Genomic DNA, 21226 nt, shown 5'->3' with positions numbered 1-21226 from the left:
GGGGGGGGGGTAGGAATGTAGAGGCAAGATCCTAGCTATGGAGGAGTTGTACACGCGAGTTTTACGAGTTCAGGCCCTTCTCGGAGGAAGTAACAGCCATACGACTCGGAGCCCGGAGGCGGTCGACTGGATTATGTGCGTATGTGTTACAGGGAGTGCGAACCCTTGTCCCGGAGGAGGGAGGTGGCTTATATAGCGTGCGTCGGGACCCCAGCCAGCCCACGTTACAAAGGGTTCAATGTACATTAAGGCAGGGCGTTACTGGTAACACTAGTAATAAAGATATATAAATGATCTTTAAGGTTACAGAGTGAATAACCAACCGTTTCCATCCTGAGTGACGTTAGGCCTTCTACACTCCGAGTGGTTTCTTGTATCGTCGAGTGCCTTCAAGACTATCGAGTGGAACGTAGCTTTATGGTCGAGTGGACGATGATTTTTCTTCGATTGCTTCTGGTTCTTTTAGAGGTGTCCTTGGGGAGGGTATCTTGGACAGATCCATGACCCTACCCTAGATACATAGCTTCATCACTGTTTTCTCCATTTTGCGGTATGCCAGACCCCTCCCGATCAATAGGACCCCATTCAGGCCTCGTTTCCATCGCTTGTTCCGTCCAAGCCCTCCCGATGAACACGACCATGCATTCCGTTCCGACCTAGCCGGTTGGCTCCCACGCGTTCTGTTGCCTCCCGATGAACATGAAGCATTCCGTTGCCTCCCCATGAACACGACGCATGCCATTGCCTCCCCATGAACAGGACGATGACATTGTTTCTCTGTTCCGACCCAGCCATGTACACGAGCCCTGGCCGTACGTATGCGCGAGTAGGCGTTCGAGACCCCGCCCATATGTACACATACGTGGCCGTATTTTATTTCTTGCACCCTGGCCGCTATACGTACGTGTACATGCTACATGCGCGCCTCTACTACGACATGTACGCACCTCTACTATGACACGTGCGCGCCTCTACATCCACCAGTATATATGTACGTACACGTTCGCGACCAGAATGACAACGCTACGTACGCTTTGACCAGGTGGGTCCCAACTGTCAGGCACTTCCTTCCGTGCGAAGATGTAGCTGGTGGGTCCCAGCAGTCAGGGGCGAATTGTTTTTTTGCCCGGACGCACTTCCTTGCGTGCGAAGATGTAGCTGGTGGGTCCTAGCAGTCAGGGGGAAACGGTTTTTTTCACGAAATACAGTGGCCCGTCTGGTGGGTCCCAGCTGTCAGGTGGAGGAATAATTATTTTGCGCGTAATAAGGAGGCACTTCCTTGCTACGGTGTACCCAGCTATTAGCCTCTCGACGTACAGTCCACATCCGATGGAAGCCATTCCTTGACCACGTTGACCACGTCGTGCCGAGAGCACCAGGGCGGTGGATGACGGCGAGGCCTAGGAAGGGGACGACGCAGAGCCAGGGAAGACGCGGAAGTGGATGCCCACGCGTAGAGGAGTATGAGGGTTCAGTCGTTCGGCCGCGGTGTGAGGCTGCCGTCGCCGCAGAATAACAGTGGGTGTGGGTGCATAGAGGGATGGCCTGGCCAGCGGTGGGAGTAGTAGGTGGCGGTGAGGCCTCCGCGGCATCACAGCCAGCCACGGGCGGTAGGAGCAGGCGGCACAACCGGCGCTGCTTTGGGCGGCTGGAGCAAGAAGACCAGAGGTTGAAGAAGCACTACGGCCGTTCGATGGACATCGTACGGTCACTGGAGATAGAATCATTCATATATTGACTAAATTTGACAAAGGCCTCCGTCCTAGTCAACTTCGTAGGCCCACAAGTCAGCCTCCCACCAAGGTGGGTCCCAGGTAGCAGGGGTGTATTTATTTTTTTGTGCGTAATAAGGAGGCACTTCCGGTGGGTCCGAGCTGACAGCGGGGGAAACGTTTTTTTTGCGAAATACGGTGGCCCATCTTGTGGGTCCCAGCAATCAGGGGGAAACGTTTTTTTCATGAAATACTGCTGGCCCGTCCGGTGGGTCCCTGCTGTCAGGTGGAGGAATAATTATTTTCTGTGTAATAAGGAGGCACTTCCTTGCGGCTGCCGTGGACCTAGCTGTCTGCATCTCCACGTACAGTACTCTTCCGATGGAAGTCGGTCGTTGACCACATTGACCATGCCGCACCGAGAGCACCATGGCGGTGGACGATGATGAGGCCTAGGAAGGGGTCGGTGCGGAGCCGGGAAAGACGCGGCAGTGGAAGCCCGCGCGGAGAGGAGTACGAGGGTTCACCGGTTCGGCTGCGGTGTGAGGCTGCCACCGCCGCAGAATAACAGGGGGTGTGGGTGAGTAGAGGGATGCCCTGGCCAGCGGTGGGAGTAGTAGGGGGCGCTGAGGCCTGCGCGGCAGCACAGCCGGCCACGGGAGGCGGGAGTAGGCGGTCCTGCCGGTGCTGCTTTGGCGGCTGGAGCAAGAAGATCAGAGATTGAAGAAACACGACGGTCGCTGGGTTGACATCCAACGGTTACGCCTGCTAGAATCATTTGTTGACGTATATAATAACTAAAAAATCTTGCATACGCGTCAACTAAACAGGCCCACAAGTCAGACCACTCCCTCTTTTTTTTAAATAATTTATATATAGCTCATGGCAACTTCTTATGCAATTTATTGCAGTCGTTTTTTGGTTGGCCCGGGCCAATTTCGCAAATTTCTGTGGGTTCCAAACTATTTTTAATACCGAAATGTCGAGCCAAATTTAAAGTACATAGAAGATATATTTAAATTAGGTTAATGCCGAGTGAAATAGGAATCTGAAAATGTGAAAAAATTCAGAAATTATAAAGTAATTGCCAATTTGTCATCTGTTTTTATATTTACAACCCATTTCATATTACTTTCAAGATTTGCAGGCGTCTTGAAAGAGTTGCAACCCATCCGGGCATAGAAAAATAAGTAGGCCTGGATCGGGTATTCTTCAGAAAAAATAAACTGGGCTCATTTTCACAAAGAAAAAATAGCTGGGCTGGTCACATGGTGAACATAAAATATAAGCCTGGGCTAGACAGGCCACAGCCTAGTTCAAACCCTACTCCGTCTCAACAATACCAAACAAAAAAATACTGCTCATAGCTACATCCCAGGTGTCAGCCGATCTTGTGCTGTTCTATTGTGTATTGACTATATACGCTCACAATGTCGTGGGTCCCAGATGTCAGGAAAACACTAGGAGGAAGCATTTTATTTTTCCATACGCTGACGTGGTGGGCCCCTACTGTCATCCTCTCCACGTACTTCTGCCGATTCCTGTTGTTTGTTGACCATGTTGGCAACGCGAGAGGGCGGCGCCGCGGCGAGCGCACCAAAGCGTGTGGAGGACGTCGGCGTTAATGATTTTCGAGATGGTGGGGCGGCGATGCGTGCGCTGAGGCGCAGCCAGCCGTGGCAGGCGGAAGTAGGCGGCCCCACCGGCGCTGGTTTGGTTTTGGCGGCTGGATGAAGATAGGACTGAAGAAACATGACAGACTGTAAAAGCAGCAGGAGTACTTAACAACCTTAACTGAAACCAGCAGGGGCACTTAACAACCAAAGCTAAAAGCAGTATGAGTACTTATACAGGTTCAAACGTACAAAGCACGCCTCGAACAATGCTACTTTGCCTACAGTTAACCAAGGGTGAGGCCGCCCAGCCCCAGGACAAGCTCCAGGCGCCACCCCGTGCATCCACAACCTTTTGAAAGCGGCTTCATCTTGCAACATGGTCAATAAACAGGATATTCGCTTTAGAGCCATGGAAAAGCATGAACATAATCTTCTGTCCTATTCTCCAAGATGGACGGGCCTTCATTATTTGAGAACACCCATGAATAAGTATCTTTTCACCTCCAAGGGGAATTGAGTAGGTCGACATAAACATCATGTTGTGACCAAGCGCAAGTCTGACCCGACCATGGTCATGCATCTGTATAGGAACAATAGAACTCGGCAGTTCCTGTTTCAAGAAGATCACAGCTGTAAAACTGTGTATAAGCAATAGTTTATGAACAACATATATAACAGAAAACAGCTCGTACCATAAGTTTCTCGACACAGTTGGACCTGTTCAACGAGTGCAGCAGTGGCACACATATCCCACATGGCCTTCAACCATTGAAACGCCCCACAAGGACCTCAAGACGATCAATAAAGTGTAGGAACTTGTGGATGTCGATCCAGTTAACTTTAGTGCCATTAGTAACAGCCGAGTTATTACAGAGTAACAAGCGAGCAGACTGCTTAACTCTGAAAAAACCTACACGTGCCACCAATTATAAGAAAATATTAGTTAGAAGTAGCATCTTCGTGAGAGATTCGTTGCTACTTCTAAAGTTAAATTGTGATTAGTTAGACATAATAGGTGGATTAAGAAGTAATCGAGGCAACAAGCAAGAACCAGATACAAAACTAACATGGATGAACAATTGGAACGGCGTCAGGGTGGAAGATCGCAGTGAAGATGAGACCAGGTTCTGCTATTTCCATCAACAATCGTGCGCCAACTTTCAGTCCGTAACACTTGAGAAAGTTTATCCAAGTTCGGCCATAAAAAAGCAGCGATCTTCTTGGTTCATGAAACCAACTCAGAACTTATATCCATGGCTTGTCTTCACTGTGACCACTAAACTAGTGTATTCAGTTATGGCAAGGCCGAGCATCTTGAGTACATGTGTTTTGGCAGAGCAAATAATACACTGCAGGAAAAATAATATGAGAACACGTCATGTTGAAAAAAAAAACCACCCTCCCGGATAGAAAACAGGATTCTACGAACATATTGGGCACGTTTAAAAATCTTGTTTTAGGATGAGAAGGAACAAGTGTGGCGTCTCGCCGAGGGCGCAGAAACCTGTAGGGTACTCGCACTTTGGGCACTACAAATGAAACACACTAGATTCAGTAGGAAGAAAAAAGCATCAACAGCGGCGGCTGCCATCCTAGGATTACCTGCGACCAAGGGACTTGGATTTATCTGGGATGGATGAAGAATTCGTACCTGGTTCTCCATGAGAAAACCCTTTGCAAGCGCCGAGAGGGGGTTTTCGCTGAACAATCAGACGAGGGAGAAGGGGATTCAGGCCCAGTGAAATATTGCCGCTTCGTCCGTCTAGCTTACTACTAAAGCTGGAAAGGGGGGTTGTGATTTGATGGCTCATTAGGCATTACTGCGGCGCTACAACCGGGGTGTGTCTACCGTGAAGTTGTGCACTCTAATTTGTCCATATGGCACGTGGACCCCGTTGCCGGTTGCCCCACATATCAGCGAAAGGAAGTAGAAAGGCAAGAGTAACTAGTTACACATAAATATTGAAAGTGCGTTATATCGACTAGAGGGGGGGTGAATAGGCGATTTTTATGAAAGTGTTCAAAACGTGGGAGTTATGAAGACAAACAACAAAGATTTTGCCTATTACTATGCAGCGGAAGTTAGATTACACTAGGCAAGCCATGGTCAAGTATTCAATAGAGTGAAAGCACAAAGACAAACAGCTGCAGTGTAATAAGGATCAGGTAGGAAGAAGTTATGAAGCCAAACAAATCATACATTCACGTTGTGAAGACAAAAGATAGAGCAAGCATGCAATCGCTTCACAATGAGTAACAGTAAGAAAAAGGAAGTGAAGATGAAACCGGTGACTCGTTGAAGACAATGATGTGTTGGACCAGTTCCAGTTGCTGTGACAACTGTACGTCTGGTTGGAGCGGCTAGGTATTTAAACCTTAGGACACACAGTCCCGGACACCCAGTCCTGAACACGCAGATCAGGACACCAAGTCCTCACCGTATTCTCCTTGAGCTAAGGTCACATAGTCCTCGCCCAATCACTCTGGTAAGTCTTCAAGGTAGACTCCCAAACCTTCACAGACTTTGTTCACTGGCAATCCACAATGTCTCTTGGATGCTCTGAATGCGACGCCTAACCGTCTGGAGGATTCACAATCCTCAAGTGTAATAAGTCTTCAGATCACACAGACAAGAAGACTTAAGTGATGCCCAATGTTCTCTGGCTCCGGGTGGTTAGGGCTTTTCTCCTCGCTAGGAATTTTCTCTCAAAGGCTTCGAGGTGGGTTGCTCTCAAACGACAAAAGCCGTGCACTGAAATCTGAGCAGCCAACCGTTTATGGTTGTAGGGGGTGGGCTATTTATAGCCACTTGGCAAGCCGACCTGATTTGTCCGAAATGACCTTGGGTCACTAAGGAACTGACACGTGTCTCAACGGTCAGATTTCAAACTCTCATGGCAACTTTACTTGGGCTACAAGCAAAACTGACTTGTCCGGCTCTAGACAAGATTCGCTCTCATTGTCTTCACTCGAAGACATAGGTTTTTGGTTTAGGCATCACTTCAGTCATTCTGACTGGTTCTCCTGGACCCCACTTAACAGTACGGTGGTTCCTATGACTCAACACAAAAGAAAAGGAACTACGAAAGATCTAAGTCTTCGAGCTCCATAGGCTTCATAATGTGTCTTCTTTTGTCATAGTCTTCAATGTGAATATCTTCATATACCACCTTTGGCTTCAATGTCTTCATACATTTTTAGGGGTCATCTCTGGTAGTAAAACCGAATCAATGAGGGACTTCTACCTGTGTTATCCTGCAATTCTCACAAACACATTAGTCCCTCAACTAGGTTTGTCGTCAATACTCCAAAACCAACTAGGGGTGGCACTAGATGCACTTACAATCTCCCCCTTTTTGGTGATTGATGACAAACTAGTTGAAGTTTTCAACGGGGAATATAGTCTGTGAAATTGTAAAGGATAAGGAATTGTCTTCATAAGTTTCAAGGGCCCCCCTGAAGATGTGCATATAAGTTAATTTGCTTTTGGAATGCAAATGCACATGGTAGGTTGTACTTGTGGAGATCCAATTCAGCTTATGATGACAATCCACTATGCATGTGAAAGTATATGAAGATAATGACACGCATAATGGAAAATGGACGTCTGCAGAATGAGAGAAGTGCGGAATTTATCGTCGCACATGCGGAATTTATCTTCGCAAACAGGGTGGAAAACAAGTAGCAGACGACCATCGGGTTTTAGTGTTACAACTCAAAGAACCAAATGAAGCAAAAACGAGAGTTGTAAGCACGAAGAAAAATATAGCAAAACATAAAGCACCCGCTCATATGGACCCGCTTGAAGACTATCAACCCATATGCTTCTCCCCCTTTTGTCAGCAAGGACCAAAAAGGTTTGAAGACATAGAGTGTCTACTTGTTCCCAGGAGCAGCAGGGTCGTTGGAGGTGTTTGGCGGTGCAGAAGAGCTTGGAGGTGCTGAAGCAGGTGGCGGTGATGTAGCATCATCTTCTTCATCAATGATTCTGGCAGTGACTGTGGCAGCAGATGAAGAAAACTCAGAGTCTTCAAGTGATGGTGTGTTGCACATCACAGCCCTTCTAGGAGGTGTGGTGTCAAACTTGAATCGCTCAGTGAAGCCATCCTCTTCAAGTTCAGCTTCAGTACACATCATTGATAGCCCTTTCCATGTACGACGACAGGTTTCATGAGTGACGAAAGCATTCTTGGTGGCAAGATTTCGAAGACGATTAACATCCACCAAGAGGCTTTTCATCTGACGCTTTAGCCAGTCGTGATGCCTATCTTGTTTTTGATGAAGGGCCACAAGAAGCTCTCGGTTATTGAGAACATGAGCGCGCTTCTTGGGTCTGGAAGCAGTTGCACTATCAGTGGCTTCAGTTGAAGCAGGGTGTGGCGCACGTGTAGTGCCAGCCAAAAGATACACCCTGGAGATGGCTTCAACACCTTCATCGTTTTGAGTGAAGCTCTGGTGTTCTGCATTCTGAAGACTCAAAGGTTGCTTGGCAGGCTCAGGATATATAGCTTCAGCAGAGGTATCCACATCTGGCAAGAAGATCCGATGGTTGCGGGGTGAGGGCTGATATGAGATCGCAGAGTGAAGCTTGATCAGTCTCATTACCCAAGGAGCATAGAACATTAAACCAAACAGATCTGAGCCTGATGCAGCGAGTTGGCGTATGAAGAAATCTTGTGCGTTGAAGCATTTTCCATGAAGGACATAGAATATCAGAGTCTTCATTGCACCCTCGATCTTGGCATTTGGAGAGTGCCCTTTAATAGGCCAGAGAGTCCGCCGGATAATGTGATAGATGGTTCTGGGCAGGTACTCAAAGTCTTCAACAAAGAACTCTGTTGGATAAGGAGCATCGTGGGGCAATGGCTTCATCATGGAGAGCATCTGACTCATATTTGGTTCAGGCCTCTGGAATATGCTCTCAAGAGCTTCAGTGTGTAGTGGACACCCTTCCTCGAAGAGTTCGCCAGGAGTGGGCAGGCCGGTGAGCTCAATGATATCGAATGCATTGGCTTCGTGATGGACATTGCCGGTCATCCACTCCAGGGCCCAAGTCTTCGGATCTCTGTTGTATCCTTTGATGTGTAGGGTGGCATAGAATTGCAACAGAAGCTCTTCATTCTAGTGCTCTTCATCAGTTATAAACTGCAGCAGACCCACTTGCTTGAAGCAATCCAGCGCTTCCTCTAAGCAGGGCAGACCAGCAATGGCTTCAACATCAAGGCGCTTGTGCGGGAAGATGCGACCTCGGTTGTATAGGATGCTTGAATAGTAGCTACGCTGAGGATAGCTCCAGAACCTATCTGATGAAATCCTTTCCCTTGAATAGGGGTTCTTGGAGCTGTTGAAGAACGTATTGTCTGCCTTGAAGCCAGGTGCTGATGCAGAACCTGGGAACCTTGGCAGCCTTGGGACTGGCTTCTGGACATGAGGCCTGTGCTCAACATGGTAATCAAATTGAGGACCTGCAGCAGACTCAGGAACATAAGTGTCTGGATTTGTAGCTTCGTTGTCTGCTGAAGCTTTTGGTGGGGAGGGCTCCACATTGGCTTCAGTGTTGGTTGTGGCAGCCTCAACATTTTCAGCCTCCGCTTAACTAGCTGGAGGGTCAGTCACAAGCACGTTCTCCTGGAGAACTGCTTCTTGGTGGAGCATAGGAGTAGGCTCTTGTGGTGCGTCTTCTGCGGCTGATGCAGCCGAAATGTCTTCAGCATAGACTTGAGGCCTTGGACCTTTGCGAAGCCTGCGGAATGCAGACGACGCCTGTGGGGTTGGAGTGGGCTAGGCCTCATTGTCTTCTTCCTATTGAGGGCGATCCGCCCATGACGCATCTTGTGCAATTGGCGTCAGAGGACGACTAATGCTGATGAGCTCGCTTTGTTCATACTGAGGAAGGGCTGCATCATCTTGTATATTGTCCTGATGACCAATGTCTTCAACAGTAATGGGGTCGGCTGCTGGTATGTCTTTAGCTTCAGGAGCCTCTGTGGAAGCAGGCTCATGAACTGTCAGTTGTCGTTTTGCGTTGGGGTGAACCATAGAGATAGGTTCAACTATCAAGGGCTCTGTGGGAGCAGCCCGAGATTTCTTGATCTTTCGCTTCTTCTTGCTGGGGGCAGTAGGAGAGGCTTCAGAGCTTTTCCTCTTCCTGGCTTCAGCCTCAACAGTTCTTGTCTTCTTGAGCTCTGAAGCTGTTGACCGACTATTTGGCTTCAAGCCAGTCGTTGCAGTTGGGAAGACAATTGGAACTGCTTCTTGCCTAGGTGCCTCTGGTTCAGCCATAGCAGGCTTCTTCTTCTTCTTCGCGACCATCTTGGGGTCGATGCCAGGACGCCCAAGTGCCTTGCGCTTCTCAGCCTCATTGTAGGCTTGTACACATCTTTCAGCCAGAGACTTCATTCGCTCACGTGAGCCCTGAGCTTCTGCAAGCTTCTTCAGAAAATTTTCCTTGAGCTCATGCAACATGGTCTTGAAGCTCTTCACTTCTTGCACGCTGAGCTTGGCCATATTCTTCTTGAACTGAGCCTTTTCATGATCAATTTTCTGCTTCAGTTCAACAATGCGCTGGGCAATGGCAAGTTCTGAAGCAATTGCGCCTTGGAAGGCGACGCTGAGGCCAACAGGCAGCTGCAGATCTTCGAAGCTGATGTTTGGTGTGGCAAACCATTTGTCGATGAAGTTGTGGATGATGGCGACATCAAAGAGAGGCAAATTGTTGAAGATTTCAGCTTCTTCTTTGCTCTTGATGAGCTGCTCTAGAGCGTCATCTCCAAGATCTTCATCACTTGACAGATCAATGGCTTCGCTGCGCAGAATGGCAGCAGTTGTGAGCTCTTTGCCGGTGTGTGGCTGAGGCACCTTGGCCTTCTGGGGCTTGGAGACGCGGGATACGTCTTCAGACTGCACACTGTCTTCAGGAGGTGCAGTTGCCAATGGCTTCACCCTTGAGATTTTTGATGAAGGGGCTGGCTTTGAAGCTTTTGGCTTGTTCGACTGCTTTGGCTTCGGTACAGCAGGAGCTTCATCAGACTCAGAGTCAGCTGGAGGGTCATTCACGGCAGTCCCTTGGACTAAGATGCGGGTGATGAGGCCCTCAAGATTGGCATACGGACCGATGACATTGGGTTCTGCGTAGCGTGTGCCATCTGCCCTTGGTGCTGAGGGACCAGGGTTGAAGTCTAACCCCAACTTCTTCTTGTTCTGCTTCGCTGATTGTTGGGCAAACTGGAAGTTGCGCTTGAATAGATTGTCGTCATGACACCAGAGTAGTGACGACGGATGTGCATCATCAGGCTGTGGCCCACGAACCATGCATGGATAGAAGCTTTGGGCAATAGCTTCATCTCTGGACCTGGGTACAAGGTTTTTGTATAAGATGTCTCCCCACGGTCTTTTGATGGCACTTTTCTCAGCATACTCTTGGGTTGTGAAGCAGTATCTGAACCATTGTTCAGCCCAATAGCGTTGAATCCATTCGATTCGGGTCTTGCGCTGCCCATAATTCACTTCAGGATCTGTTTTATACATTTCTGCCAGGTCTTCAGGCAGATCTTTGGAAGTTCCTTCACGTCGCTGTCTGCCCCCCTTCCTTGCTGCTGCTTCTGAAGCCATAAACTTTAACTTGAAAGGCTTCAAAACTTTCAAAGGCTTCAAAGGCTTTCTTTTGCTGGACCAACAGGAACTAGCTTCAGGAGAATTTATGTGATGCTGTAGGAATTCTGCAAATGAATGCAGACTATGAGAACCGAAGGATTCTCCCATGGACATGTACCTGTGACAGCATTAAGGTGCGAGGGAAGGGGAAGAGGTCATATGCATTCTCAGAAGGTTTTGAAGGTTAATCAGTTTAGAAGACAGTGACCTCATCGTGCGAAGACATTCACTCATAGATAAGAAGTTGGTTCCAGATTTGTACAAACCCACAGATCAGTACAAGTGAGGAATCTAACTACTTCATGAAGCACAAGTGAATATAGTAGGCATGTTATGAGATGCAGATTGAGAGATCTAACTTGTGTGAAGACAAACTTCTTATGGTAGAAAGTGACAGAACCATGAGATCAAAAGGGGCTGTCAAAAGAAGTTTTATTTACCACACTTGGAACTGCTAGACGGAAGTGGGAGATGATGCCGAGCAGTTCAGTCCTCCGTGCCCTAACTTGGCGACGGAAGACACCTACGGCGACGGCGGAGAGAACGATGTCAGCGGTCGGCGTGAGGACGGCGTCGGAGAGGTTGCGGCAGCGAAGCGCTTCGTCGCCGGCCTCGTCGAGAGCTAGCGGTGGCGCTAGGGTTCGTGCGAGGGTGGAAGAAGGAGATACTGACCGCGGTAAGTGTGAATTTATAGGCACAGGGGCGGCACTGTGCTATTACACAGGTGCCCCTGGTGATTCGCATCTGAGGAACGCGTGGCCTGTTTGTGGAAGTTTGGGGTTTGTTCCACGTCCCATGCATGCCTGGATTGTCGGGCGGTCGTTCCTGTTTCTCCGGATTTTATGTGGAGGAATGAGCATTGAAAACGGACTTTATGGTTGTCTCTATATCTTCTGCTGACAAGGACGCAGTGAAGACATTCAACAGTTTCAATAGAATGCATATGACTTGGAGAGATAGAATTTGAGATAGAAAGCATAGAGAGATTAGGGTCCGATCACATTCACTTAGTTCAAAAGATTCAACCAAGAAGACATAGCTATAAGTGAATGCTGTAGAGGACAGAACACTAGTATGTATACATCTATATAATCAACATAGTGAAGATAATCATGAAGACATGTTGAGTTCGAAGCCAAACCAAATGTGAAGATATTGCAAGGTAACGCCATGAGTGAAACACTTCAAAATAGAACGTTTGATGGTGGCATTACCCACCGTATAGGAAATATTAGACCCAGACACGGCGCACAATTATCGTGGTGCTCCGAAGTAAAATTCCACATTAATGTATTCACACTTAGAATGTATGTCTTCATTGATTGAAGATATACTTTACTTTGTGCGTTGCACATCTAAGTCATCATATGCATAAGTGTTAGGATGTGTGCCTGATCACAGGACATTTGAAGATTCCAGGATATTTAGCTCACACCGTAACTTGGAAAATCTCTTCTCATCCAAGGGCTTGGTGAAGATATCTGCCAATTGTTCTTCAGTGTTGACGTGTATGATATCAGTGTGTTCCTTCACAACATGATCTCTGAGAAAGTGATGACGAATTTCAATGTGCTTTGTCTTCGAGTGCTGAACTGGGTTGTTGGCAATCTTGATGGCACTTTCGTTGTCGCCGTAAAGTGGTACTTGCTTCAGATGAATGCCATAATCCTTGAGTGTTTGCTTCATCCACAGAAGCTGAGCGCAGCAAGATCCAGCAGCAATGTATTCAGATTCAGAAGTGGAGAGAGATACACAGTTCTGCTTCTTTGAAGACCAACATACAAGTGATCGTCCCAGAAAGTGACATGTGCCTGATGTAGACTTGCGATCAACTTTGTCACCAGCATAATCAGCATCCGAAAATCCAACCAAATCAAACTCTGAGCCCTTTGGATACCATAATCCTAGAGTTGGGGTGTGAGCCAAATATCGAAGACTTCACTTCACAGCTAAGTGATGCGACTCCTTTGGTGCCGCTTGAAATCGAGCACACATGCAAACACTAAGCATAATATCTGGCCTAGATGCACATAAATAAAGCAAAGAACCAATCATGGAGCGGTATACCTTTTGATTGAACTCTTTGCCATGTCGTCAGGACCTAGATGATGTTTGGCTGGCATTGGTGTTGTGAAGCCTTTGCAGTCTTGCATACCGAACTTCTTTAGGCAATCTTTGAGATACTTCTCTTGAGATATGAAGATGCCATTGCGTTGTTGTCGTATTTGAAGACCAAGGAAGAACTTCAGCTCCCCCATCATGGACATCTGATATTGCTCTTGCATCATATATCCAAACTCTTCACTGTACTTCTGATTGGTGCAGCCGAAGATAATGTCATCCACATATATTTGGCACACAAACAGTTCACCATCATATGTCTTCGTGAAAAGAGTGGGATCCAGGGAACCAGGTATGAAGCCTTTGCTCTTCAGGAAGTATTTGAGTGTGTCATACCAGGCCCTAGGGGCTTGTTTGAGGCCATACAGTGCCTTGTTGAGCTTGTATACCATGTCAGGATGTTTTGGATTTTCAAAGCCAGGCGGTTGTGCAACATACACTTCTTCTTCAATCTTGCCATTGAGAAAGGCACTTTTCACATCCATTTGATATAGAAGTATGTTATGATGATTTGCATAGGCCAGCAGAATGCGTATGGCTTCAGGACTAGCCACGGGAGCAAATGTTTCATCGAAGTCAATGCCTTCCACTTGAGTATATCCTTGAGCAACGAGACAAGCTTTGTTTCTGACAACTTGACCATGCTCATCTTGTTTGTTAGTGCCTATTATGTTGTGCTTCCGTGGATCAGGACGCTTAACCAGTTCCCATACATTATTCAGCTCAAACTGTTGAAGCTCTTCTTGCATAGCTTGAATCCATTCAGGTTCCATGAAGGCTTCTTCAACTTTCTTGGGTTCTGATATTGAGACGAATGCGAAGTGCCCATAGAAATTTGCTAGCTGAGTTTCCCTTGAATGAGTGAGTGGACCAGGTGCATTGATGCTGTCAATTATTCTGTCAATCTGCACTTCATTGGCAACACGAGGATGTACAGGGCGAAGACTTTGCTCTTGCTGATCTGTGTTGTTGTTGGGAGGAATGTCTTCAGGTTGAGCATTGTCTTCATGTTGATCAGGTGCTGAGATGATAAGTTCTTCTTCAGGATGAGCTTCATAAGGTATAATCTCTCCAGTTCCCATTAGCTTGATTGATTCACTTGCTGGAATCTCATCTAGCACATTTGGCAGTTGCTCTCTTTGTGAACCATTTGTCTCATCGAACCGCACATCCATTGTTTCAACCACTTTGTAATGAAAGAGATTGAAGACTCTGTAGGAGTGTGAATCCTTTCCATATCCAAGCATAAAGCCCTCATGTGCTTTTGGTGCAAACTTTGAGGTGTGGTGTGGGTCCTTGATCCAGCACCTTGCGCCAAATACTCTGAAGTAACTGACATTTGGCTTCTTGCCAGTTAGGAGTTCATAAGATGTCTTGTTCAGAAGCTTGTGAATATAAACACGATTGATTGTATGGCATGCAGTGTCAATGCCTTCAGTCTAGAATTTTCTTGGAGTCTTGTATTCATCTAGCATTGTTCTGGCCATCTCAATGAGTGTTCTGTTCTTGCGTTCGATGACGCCATTCTGCTGTGGCGTGTACGGAGCTGAGATTTCATGTGTGATGCCCAAGGTATCAAGATATGTATCAAGGCCAGTGTTCTTGAATTCGGTGCCATTGTCACTTCTGATGTGTTTTATCTTGGCGCCAAAATTGTTCATAGCACGATTGGCGAAGCGTCTGAAGACATCCTGCACTTCAGTCTTGTAAAGGATTATGTGCACCCAAGTATATCTAGAGTAATCATCAACAATGACGAAGTCATAGAGGCAAGCAGTAGTACTAAAAGTTGAGTAGTGAGTGGGGCCGAAAAGATCCATGTGGAGCAGTTCGAAGGGTTGAGTAGTAGTCATGATTGTCTTCGAAGGATGTTTTGCCCTTGTCATCTTCCCTGCTTCACAGGCATTGCATAACTGATCTTTCTTGAACTTGACGCCCTCGATGCCTATGACATGCTTCTTCTTCGCAAGGGTGTGGAGGTTCCTCATGCCAGCATGCCCAAGCCTCCGATGCCAAAGCCAGCATTCTGAAGCTTTTGCAAGAAGACATACTGCAAGTTCTGGCCCTGCTGAGAAATCTACCATGTACAGATCATCTTTTCGATACCCTTCAAACACTAGAGACTTGTCAGATTCCATTAGTACTAGGCAACGATATTTTCCAAACATTACGATCATGTTCAAATCGCAAAGCATTGAGACAGACATTAAGTTGAAGCCAAGGGATTCAACAAGCATGACTTTATCCATGTGTTGATCCTTTGAGATTGCAACTCTACCTAGACCCAATACCTTACTTTTACCAGTGTCAGCAAATCTGATGTGGCTCTTGTTGGATGGACGTAAGGTTGAGTCCATAAGAAGGCTTCTTTTGCCAGTCATGTGATTTGTACACCCACTGTCAATAATCCATTCTGAAGACTTTGAAGACGCTGGTGTCGTACCCTATAGTGTAGTTAGGGGGATAGGCTTCACGAAGAGAATTGTGAAGCAAAAACATTTGACGAACCAGTGGGTTATGAAAACTTAGATCCAGATTAGGACTAATAGGGAGAGTAGCATGCGATTCAGGAACGAAGTACATAATGATGCCATTCGGGCATTTTATCTTGCGCCCTACAAGATTTTTAAGGTCCCCAGCAATAGCGTCAGAAGATTTTGTTTTTCTGCTGGAGACCTTTCCCTGCAAAAGAGAGTTAAGCTTTATTAACCACCCACATCTTCAAGGGTGGCTTAGAAGCAATAAGTCTAAGTGCAGCATCTGAGAATTTTGGCTTTGAAGCCTTAGCAAACAGTCTTGCAGGTGGACAATAATACTCATAGGAATAAGCAGAATAATTTTTGGTCATATGAACATGACGGTTCGATGAACCGCTCTCATATTCATATGCCTGAGTATGGTTTCCCTGCAAAACATTTGCGTTAGTGTGACTCAGGTGAGTCCTCTGTTTGATGAAGCCTTTGGACCGTATGAAGCCTTTGGTCTGAGGTTTGTCTTCTTCAAGTGAGGTGTCATGAAGACATTCATAGGAAGATTTTCCAGACACTTTTTCGGAACCCAGATCTTCTTCATAGGCGGTCCATTCCTGCAGTTAGTACCAATGTACCTGGCAAACACTTCACCATTCTGATTCTTAAACAGTTTATAGTTTGCATCAAAGGATTCATCAATAATAATGGGGTTAGCACATGTGAAGCCAGATAAATTGGATGGATCTGCTGAAGGTTCCTTTGCAGCAACCCATGTGGTTTTGGGGTACTGCTCAGGTTTCCAGTAAGAGCCATCTGCATTTATTTTCCTTACGAACCCAACACCCTCTTTCCTAGGATTTCGGTTCAGAATCTGCTTCTTGAGGACATCACATAATGTCTGATGTCCTTTAAGAATTTTGTACATCCCTGTTTCAAGGAATGTCTTCAACCTAGCATTCTCATCAGCAATAGTAGTGGTATCCTCAGCAGAGGGGTTAGTTACCACATCAACAGTTGAAGATATTGCAACAGCAGCAGCAGTGGAACATTCAGCAACAGAAGTAGCATTATCACGCTCAATGCATTTAAGACATGGTGGTTCAAATCCTTCCTGAGTGGAACTGATCTGTTCGGCGCGAAGTGATTCGCTTTCCTTTTGAAGATCTTCATGAGCCGCTCTCAATTTCTCAAGTTCTTGCTTCCTTTGAAGATAATCATAGGAAAGCTTTTCATGAGTTGTTGAGAGAGTATCAAGACGATCTTCAAGTTCCTGATACTTAACATGAAGATTTTTTATGTCTTCAATTAAGGATTCAGATCGAGTCATTTCAGCACCCAACAGATCATCGCTTCTATCTAACAGTTTTTGAATATGTTCCATAGCTTTCTGTTGTTCAGTTGCAATTTTAGCAAGTGTTTTGTAGCTGGGTTTTGAATCACAGTCAGAGTCATCGTCACTAGATGTTTGATAGCGAGTAGTGCGTGTGTTTACCTTGGCACCGCGTGCCATGAAGCAGTAGGTAGGAGTGGAGTCGTTCTTGTCATTTGCATCAGTGTCGGTGATGAAGTCATTGTCTTCAGCGTTGAAGATGGACTTGGCGACGTATGCTGTAGCCAGACTCGCAATGCCAGAATCAGACTCCTCCTCAGATTCCACCTCTGCCTCCTCAGAAGCGGACTCCTCCTCTGAATCCATTTCCTTGCCAACAAACGCACGTGCCTTGCCAGATGAGCTCTTCTTGTGTGATGAAGACTTTGAGGAAGACTTGGAAGAAGATTTTGAGTATTTCTTCTTCTTCTTGTCGTCAGAATCATATTCCTTGCTCTTCTTCTTCCTTCTGTTCTCATTGTCCCACTGTGGACACTCAGAGATGAAGTGTCCAGTTTTCTTGCACTTGTGACATGTTTTCTTCTTGTAGTCATGAGCAGAAGCTTCATCATTCCTTGAGCTTGATCATGAAGATTTTCTAAAGCCTTTCTTCTTGGTGAATTTTTGGAACTTCTTCACTAGCATTGCAAGTTCCCTTCCAATGTCTTCAGGATCATCAGAACTGCTGTCAGATTCTTCTTCGGATGAGGAAACAGCTTTTGCCTTCAATGCACGAGTTCGCCCATAGTTTGGACCGTAGATGTCTCTTTTCTCAGAAAGCTGGAACTCATGTGTGTTGAGCCTCTCAAGTATGTCAGATGGATCGAGTGTCTTGAAATCAGGATGTTCTTGAATCATCAGGGCTAGGATGTCAAACGAACTATCAAGTGATCTCAGCAGCGTCTTGACGATTTCATGTTTGGTGATCTCAGTGGCGCCGAGGGCTTGAAGTTCATTTGTGATGTCAGTGAGCCGATCAAATGTGTGCTGGACATTCTCATTGTCATTTCGCTTGAAGCGGTTGAAGAGGTTGCGAAGAACACTGATTCTCTGATCTCTCTGGGTTGAGATGCCTTCATTGACCTTGGAGAGCCAGTCCCAGACCAGCTTGGGTGTCTTCAAGGCACTCACATGGCCATACTGTCCTTTTGTCAGATGACCACAGATGATATTTTTGGCAGTAGAGTCCAGTTGAGTGAACTTCTTGACATCAGCAGCAGTGACACCTTCTCCAGCCTTGGGAATGCCGTTCTCGACGACATACCATAGGTCGACGTCAAAGGCTTCAAGATGCATGCGCATCTTATTCTTCCAGTAGGGATATTCAGTTCCATCGAAGATGGGGCACGCAACGGAGACTTTGATTATCCCTGCAGTCAACATAGCTAAAACTCCAGGTGGTTAAACCGAATCACACAAAACAAGGGAGCACCTCGCTCTGATACCAATTGAAAGTGCGTTATATCGACTAGAGGGGGGGTGAATAGGCGATTTTTATGGAAGTCTTCAAAACGTGGGAGTTATGAAGACAAACAGCGAAGATTTTGCCTATTACTATGCAGCGGAAGTTAGATTACACTAGGCAAGCCATGGTCAAGTATTCAATAGAGTGAAAGCACAAAGACAAACAGCTGCAGTGTAATAAGGATCAGGTAGGAAGAAGTTATGAAGCCAAACAGATCATACATTCACGTTGTGAAGACAAAAGATAGAGGAAGCATGCAATGGCTTCACAATGAGTAACAGTAAGAAAAAGGAAGTGAAGATGAAACTGGTGACTCGTTGAAGACAATGATGTGTTGGACCAGTTCCAGTTGTTGTGACAACTGTACGTCTGGTTGGAGCGGCTAGGTATTTAAACCTTAGGACACACAGTCTCGGACACACAGTCCTGAACACGCAGCTCAGGACACCAAGTCGTCACCGTATTCTCCTTGAGCTAAGGTCACATAGTCCTCGCCCAATCACTCCGGTAAATCTTCAAGGTAGACTCCCAAACCTTCACAGACTTCGTTCACTGGCAATCCACAATGTCTCTTGGATGCTCTGAACGCGACGCCTAACCGTCTGGAGGATTCATAGTCCTCAAGTGTAATAAGTCTTCAGATCACACAGACAAGAAGACTTAAGTGATGCCCAATGTTCTCTGGCTCTGGGTCGTTAGGGCTTTTCTCCTCGCTAGGAATTTTCTCTCAAAGGCTTCGAGGTGGGTTGCTCTCAAACGACAAAAGCCGTGCACTGAAATCTGAGCAGCCAACCGTTTATGGTTGTAGGGGGTGGGCTATTTATAGCCACTTGGCAACCCGACCGGATTTGTCCGAAATGACCCTGGGTCACTAAGGAACTGACACGTGTCTCAACGGTCAGATTTCAAACTCTCATGGCAACTTTACTTGGGCTAAAAGCAAAGCTGACTTGTCCGGCTCTGGACAAGATTCGCTCTCATTGTCTTCACTCGAAGACATAGGTTTTTGGTTTAGGCATCACTTCAGTCATTCTGACTGGTTCTCCTGGACCCCACTTAACAGTATGGTGGTTCCTATGACTCAACACAAAAGAAAAGGAACTACGAAAGATCTAAGTCTTCGAGCTCCATAGGCTTCATAACGTGTCTTCTTTTGTCATAGTCTTCAATGTGAATATCTTCATATACCACCTTTGGCTTCAATATCTTCATACATTTTTAGGGGTCATCTCTGGTAGTAAAACCGAATCAATGACGGACTTCTACCTGTGTTATCCTGCAATTCTTACAAACACATTAGTCCCTCAACTAGGTTTGTCGTCAATACTCCAAAACCAACTAGGGGTGGCACTAGATGCACTTACAAATATATATTTTGACAGAGAGATACTCCCTCTGTAAAGAAATATACAAATCTTTTATATCACTGGCTCACCTTGCCGAGAAATATACTCCCTCTGCAACGCACGGGCATTATGGGTGTTCAACTTTTTTTATAGGGGTTCAGCTGAGAATATAATACTTAGATAGGCTCATGGTTCTGGACATTGGGCCGTAGGCCGACCCTACATGTTTGGGGGCCCATGTGTTCTACCTCAGCGCTTTTCATATTGCAAGCGATTGGTACGGCGCTGGTTTTAGATGCTATCGCAAGGCGAATACACAAAATTGAATAAAGCACGGCAGCTGTTGGAATGAAATCGAACGATAGATCAGTTGCAATTCTATCAATGATATACCATGTGATAAATAATATTGTCGTACTACTTATACACACACGGCATTTGTTTCACCATGCCAGATTATTACATCAAAATCTCTCAGAGGATAGATCAGTTCGGCAGTTGCGTGCTGCTACTGAAGAATTTCAAAGTTGATTTGGACCAGCTCTCCTTGCCGAGAAAGTTCGATTTTGACATCATCCCCTCCCGCAAGATATGATTTAGATTTGAACCTTGACCATCCTTTAGCATCAATCATCATGCGACCATCCTTTGTATTTACGGTATATTGAGCAGGTTCATTCACACCAAGGCTGCGCATGGTAAGAGAAACTTGGCCGCGGTCGCCCGGATTGTTGAACGATTCCCTCGTTGCTCTATGAATTCTCTGTTTGCAAACAAGAATACATACCCAAACAGTTAGATCAACACAGTGAATCATGTGAAACAACATGGAAAGAAAAAAGAACGAAGCACTTGGGCGGCCAATGCTTACCAAGAAGGTGGACATGTCGGTTTCGTAAGGACTTTGGTATATGAAGTGTGAACTGCAACCCAGTCTATTGCCGGTGCAACTGCACGGGCCGGAGCAGATGCAAGTGCAAGTGTTGGTGCAGGTGCCGAAGCCATTGCTACTGCCGGAGATGGTGCTCCTTGTAGAGCTGGTGCTGGTGTCGGAGCAGGTGCCGGTGTCGATGCCCGATCCTCCGGTAGATCAGACTGATCCACTGACGCGGTCGGTGCCCAATCCTTAGGTGGATCAGACTGAGCTGGTGCCGCTGTCAGTGCTAGAGCAACTGCCGGTGCTCCATCTGTGCGAGACAGGGGCGATCGGGTCTGGTCTGCCATGATCAGCTTTCTAACTTGACTAGGATCCGTGACCGTGATCCAGCTTTTTTCTTCATTTCTTTTAAACGCGAGAAGGACTAATTGTGGCGTTTTTGTTAAACCAAACTGCAGTTCATCATAGGGATTCACCTTGTACTCAGACAACGGACCGATCCAATTTTTTCCAGTAATATAAGTGATGGACAGTTCCTTCTTTACCGACACGACATAAGAAGTGAAACCTGCAAAAATAGCCATCGTAGAGCAAAC

Source organism: Triticum dicoccoides, chromosome 4A (assembly GCF_002162155.2).
Source record: "Triticum dicoccoides isolate Atlit2015 ecotype Zavitan chromosome 4A, WEW_v2.0, whole genome shotgun sequence".
NCBI lineage: Eukaryota > Viridiplantae > Streptophyta > Magnoliopsida > Poales > Poaceae > Triticum > Triticum dicoccoides.
This window is presented reverse-complemented; position numbering follows the sequence as displayed.